This window comes from Rattus norvegicus, chromosome 17 (assembly GCF_021556685.1).
Source record: "Rattus norvegicus strain SHRSP/BbbUtx chromosome 17, alternate assembly SHRSP_T2T, whole genome shotgun sequence".
Taxonomy (NCBI): domain Eukaryota; kingdom Metazoa; phylum Chordata; class Mammalia; order Rodentia; family Muridae; genus Rattus; species Rattus norvegicus.
The window spans coordinates 75,896,501-75,902,500 of NC_141550.1; the positions used below are offsets into that span (position 1 = coordinate 75,896,501).

Genomic DNA, 6,000 nt, shown 5'->3' on the forward strand with positions numbered 1-6,000 from the left:
GCATTGTTGGGACAAATTCCAGACAGTGGCATCTAAAGGGAAGAAAGACTTGTCTGAGTTCATATATGATTCAGACGCTAGCAGCCCATCAAGGAAAGGAAAGTATGGGTGCTGGGATGACAGACACTGTCTGTGCTGGAAGACACTTGTAGAGTCTCTTGTTTCCATCTCTGTGGAACACAGAGACCTGAAGCAGGACTGGGCTCTATCCATCAACAACCCACTCTCAGTGACCCACCTCTGCCAGGTGGGCACCAGAAGCTGCACAGAGCTCTTGACTGAGAAACAAGTGTTCGAATGCACAAGTCCTTGAGGAATGTACCTGCAAACCTTGGCCACTTGATATGATGTCCCTAGATTTTGAGATATGTTGAATTCTTGACTTCTGACCTTCTTTCCTTGCCACACTAAATCACTGGTTCCTACCAGCACTGGCTTCATTAGATTTTATTATCACAAGGAGGTCCTCAGTTTCCATGTTGGCATTGCAGCTCCCCATATCCAGTCACATGTGATCTATCTGAATCCACTGCCATTTATCCACACTTCTTAACCTTCCTTTTACTCCTGTCTACTTTATCTCCCACCAGTCTTTCATCTAGGCCTTTCGTGAAATCCTCCCAAATCCTCACATATTGTTTTATCTCCCTATCACCTTGGACACTGACTTGATCATTTACCTTTCTTAAAGCACACATCATCCACTACATCTCTAGATATTTTTGTCTTCATGCTTCCTTCCTATGTAAAAAAAAATGAAATGATACACTTACATGCATACAAACATGTCTATATTTGCTTTTCTGAGATGGAATCTTATGTAGCCCATGTTAAACTCCTGCTCAATATGTAGGCAAGAATGGCATTGAACTCCTGATTCTCCTACCTCCACCTACAAGTTCTAGGAATGCAGACGAGTGCCATTATGCCAAACTACAATGATATTTTATGACTTTCTCAGTTATAAATATAAATGTAATCTTCCACCTAAAAAGTCCGTCCGTGTCCTTCTGGTCAAAAAAAAAAAAAAAAAAAGAATTGAAACCCCTTTTCTGAACTCCCCAAAGGATTGTAGGCATAAATGTTGTGCCTGCTTTACCTGATGGAGAAGTTAGCCTTAGAGTTAGACCACAGAAAGATATGTAAATGACTTGTTCAGAATTAATAATGCAGAGAAGAGCTAGCAATCTAGTGATCTAGCAATCAGTTACTTATTTTTTTCTTCTTAGTGAAAATAGATATTTTCTCACATAATATATTGTAATTACAGTTCACCCCTTTACTCCTCCCAGTTCCCCAGTTCTACTCCCTTTTATATCCACCTTCTTCCTATTTCTCATTACTTTAAAAAAAGGCTTCTAAGGAATAATAAAATAAAATGTGATAAGATAATACAAAACCCAGCATATTATATTGTATCATTGTCTTTTAATATCTAATATGTCTCTACTCTTCCCCCTCTCTCTATGGGTTTGCATAATGTCTGTCTGTCCACGTGTGTAGGTACACATATCTAGAGATCAAAGGATCAATATCTCAATCTCTGGCTTAGTCTCTGTAGACAGGGTCTGTCACTAAGCATGAAACTAGGCTGGTAACCATCAACCCACAGCAATCTTTTTGTTTTCATGCCACACCACACCACCTGACCCCACATCACTGGAAGTACAGGTGCAAAGGTCTATACCTTGACTTTCATGTGGAATCTGTGGCCTTTAAGTGTAAGCTCAGGTCCTTACACTCAAACAGCAAGAACAGTGTTCTTACCTGTTGAGCAATCTCTACAACTCCTAGTAAGATGATTTTATTTGTTAGATTATCACTTGAAAATATCTCATTTCCATATAATGTCAACTATAGAACTAATGATAATTATAGTTCCAAGTGTGTGTGAGTGTGTGAGTGTGTGTGTGTATAAACATATATATATATATATATATATATGTGTGTGTGTGTGTGTGTGTGTGTGTGTGTGTGTGTGTGTGCGTGCGTGCGTGTGTGTGTGTGTGTGTGTGTGTGTATTCCATTTAGATAATTTTTGGGTATATGGCACAGGCCAATTTTAAATCACAATGTATGTTTTAAAAATAGCTTAAATCGTTGGCAACTATTGACCTCATGACTTATGCTGCTTTATCATGTGTTTTAAATATTTGTTCTAAAATGTGTTATTTATGGGCTACAGATTAAGAACACCCTTGTTATGTGGCTCACAACCACCTACGACTCCAGCTTTAGGAAGGTCCAACACCTCTGGCCTCTGTGGCTCACAGGTTCATGCTGATATCCCAGCACATGCGCAGAGAGATACATAATCAAAAATAATAAAGGTAAATCTTTAAAAAGGTAATGTTTACAAAAATCTTGGGTGAATTATAATGGGCTTTGTCCTATAGGTTGTAAAAATCATATTTTTATTAACTGTATTTTTTTTATAATTGAAATCCACTTATAGGAATAAGTAAAGGGAAGTTGGAGAGCGAAAGATGTTCCTACTTAAAAGGAAAGATGTGAATAACTACAAAAGAAGACTAAACTAAGTAAATGTAGAAATTTTAAACAAGATAATATATAAAAGAACTATCCATGTGATATAGGTGATGAATACTATGTCTCCTTGGTTTTTTTTTGTTTTTTTTTTTTAAAGATTTATTTATTTATTATATATAAGTACACTGTAGCTGTCTTCAGATACACCAGAAGAGGGCATCAGATCTCTTTACAGATGGTTGTGAGCCACCATGTGGTTGCTGGGAATTGAACTCATGACCTCTGGAAGAGCAGTCGGGCGCTCTTAACCGCTGAGCCATCTCTCCAGCCCGTCTCCTTGTTTTTAAATAATTAACAAGAATTATTGTGTAAAAGTACAAAATATTACAACTATTTATTGTGTTCTCAAATATTCATTAAATAATATTTTATGAATTATATGATTCTATATCATATATTTTCTTAGGTAATTGCCTACTAGTGAAAATTTAGGTCTTTTCCCCCTAGGTATCTATAAAGGTGCAGTGGACAAACTGTTTAATGGAATATTTATGGTTAGTGTTGATTCTTTTCTCTGACAAGTTCTCAAAGATTTTATTAGGGAAAAATGAATCAGTTATATTTGTCAAAATCTCTCCCTATAGATTTACATTTCTACCAAGGGGAGATGCCTTATCTGGTTTACTTTGTCCAATGCAGAAGATTTTTTAAAAACAGAACAAAACAAAACCTCTCTCTTGAATGTTGGACAACTCTAAGGACTGTTTTGTTGGGTTCTCAACCATGTTTTATTTTTTCTTTGTGAGATTAGTTATTCTTTTTTCTTTCTTTCTTTCTTTCTTTCTTTCTTTCTTTCTTTCTTTTTTTTTTTTTTTTTTGGAGCTGGGGACCGAACCCAGGGCCTTGTGCTTGCTAGGCAAGCGCTCTACCACTGAGCTAAATCCCCAACCCCCTAGATTAATTATTCTTTCCTGTGCTCAACCTACATGGCCCAGTGTCTTCTTATTTTTCATAGTTGTTTGCTTTTATTGCTAATAAATTTTCCTCTAGCTGCTAAAGATTCCATAGAACTTTTCTTCTCATTTTTATATGGTTTTGCTTCATACATTTGGACCCTTCAGTGGAAGCTGGAGTTTTGATCTGTATATCAGATGCTATGAACAAAGGATTCTCCTAAACAGAACAAACACAGAAGTAAGGTGTTAGGTATCAAGTAGGGGACATTTTGGACAGAGAAAATAGCTGATATCGAGAAGATAGAAATCAAAAGAAGTTCACAGCCAGTTAGGACAGGAAAAAATGTTTCTGTATTTTTTTTTAAGAAGTAGGTCTTCCTAGTGAGTTTTGCACTTACACATCCAACAGCATGTATATTACCTCCATGTGGCCCTCTCAGATTACACAACCACACTCATATCCACATTTACTGGCTCATAAACAACCAGTCATGATTTTCACCTCTTCCTTTTCTTCTTTCAGCCTGATTTCCATGTATCAGGGACAGTGGCCATCATGTACTGCCTAAGACAAATGTTTCATTGCTGCCATCAGTTTCCCTGACCAGCCCATGCAATCTGATAAGATTCTGTCAATGTTGTATCTTCAGCAACTCCTGTAAACGCCCACTTATCTCCATGATGACCTCCTTCAGTTAAAGACCGTCGACTTAGTGCAGATGAATTCTGTTTCCCACTAGCACTAAGACAACCCCTATCTCCTAGAGTCACTATATGTAGTCATATTTTTTCCAACTCAGACTTCTCAAACTAAGTCACTTCTAATGTCTCTCGGGTAAAATCCCTTAGATCCTTTCTCGTTAGCGTTACTCAATTTAAGGCATTCCTCAAGTCCTTGGTTATTTTTTTCCACAGGACCTATTTTATTTCACATTTTAGTTTTGGTTTTTTTAAAGCATAATTTTACATTACCTTTACTAAAATGTGGATACCATGAAACAAGTAGAGTTTTTGTTCATAGCTTACATGTAGTAGGTATTTGTACACATTGATTACCTACTTCAAATGTACTAGAGAATCCTGCTACTATAGAAATCAGGATTGATTTTTTTGTTTGTTTGTTTCTGTTTCTTCTAAGGCAAAATTCTCCAGTCCCTTTTTAACATAAGAAACTATGATTAATTCATCAGGACTCAGCTTTGAGGTTGCTTCACTAGGAATCTTTCCTGATGATCTTCTCATCAGCGTCTTTGTAGTGCCCAGCATCTTCCCTTGTTAAGGCACTGACCACCCTACCTCATAACCATCAGACTCCTCATAGGAGATGCTGAAGACCTAAAGGTTTCAGTTCGTGTGTATAGATGTGGTGGTCAACAGTCTGGTATCTTCCTTGATTCCTGTCTACCTTATTTTTGAGCCAAGGTCTTTCATTAAACCTGGAAGTCATTGGTTTGGCCAGGACCAAATCAATGAGCTCCAAGAATCTGTCTGTCTCTGTATCTCCATCACTGGGATTGTAAATGCATACCGCCACACATGGTTTTTATATAGGTGCTGGAGTTCTAAACTCAGGCTACTTCTGTGCTTCGGTGGCAAGCACTTCACTGACTGAGCCATCTCCCTAGACCCTATGTCTTTAAAATTGTGGTTGTTTTCTCTAGGACTTAGTAGTGTAAATAAATGGCCTGTCATGGATGCTCTATACCTCTTAGTTAATGATTAGAGGAACAAAGAATTGTAAAGCATTATCTTGGACTACTCAAAAAAAATTTTGACCTTGTTGATAAGCTAAGCTATTATATAATACAATAACTCATCTGATTCCTGTCTTTATTGTACTGTCTCACTTCTCCGTTTTCCTCTATAAACAATTATTTTCGATGTGTGTGAGTGTGTGTGCATATACGTGTGCATGTACTTGAAAAATGCTGTATCTAAGACGTGCGTGAACATTGAAAAGGTATTTTCTCACAGCCAGAATTTGGTTTAAAATGGTTTTCTGCTTTTGAGGATTTAGTTATTTCTGCAGTCTAGTAGCAGCTTTTTCTAGGTCAGGATCCAAGTTTCAGAAACTTACAGCCAATCTGGTTGGTGAAATTCAATGATCTTTAGCCAATGAAGTGAATCGCATTTGTGTTTTTCAGCTTCATTCGAATTTTGCTTTGGGAAGCTGGTAAACTGGAACTAGATGTGAATCTAAACATCTGGAATGACCTTCATGGGAGGATGGAAAGTTATAATGCTCCGTTCTACATATCAATGAAATCTATCAAGAGATGTGAGTGATAGCTCGCTTAGAACACCAGTCACTTTTTTCCTAGTTAGTAAAAGTACACAGTAATCCAAAAGCAGCCATGTTGGCTGTGACCAGCTAGTCTTGGATTTCTTGGAGAAGATACCCATCAACCCTTGGCACAGGCTGACAATCTTAAGTTACTTAAGATTTATTGTTCAGAATATTGAGTTTGCCTTTGATTTTAGCAAAGGAGCGTCTTCCCTCCAAGAGACCTTTGGCTATTGACAATTTATTCGTTGGGGAAGCAAAATGCCACCT

At 37.4% G+C, this 6,000-nt stretch overlaps 1 long non-coding RNA gene across 3 annotated transcripts in view; it reads left to right on the forward strand.

The window, feature by feature from the left end:
- Positions 1 to 6,000, forward strand: part of LOC148000279 (uncharacterized) — a 72,621-nt gene that overhangs the window by 40,413 nt on the left and 26,208 nt on the right. For all 3 annotated transcript variants that reach the window (XR_015641853.1, XR_015641854.1, XR_015641855.1), the window contains 2 exons: positions 2,186 to 2,330; positions 5,591 to 5,724. This is a non-coding gene — a long non-coding RNA (uncharacterized LOC148000279). The remainder of the gene's footprint in view (positions 1 to 2,185; positions 2,331 to 5,590; positions 5,725 to 6,000) is intronic.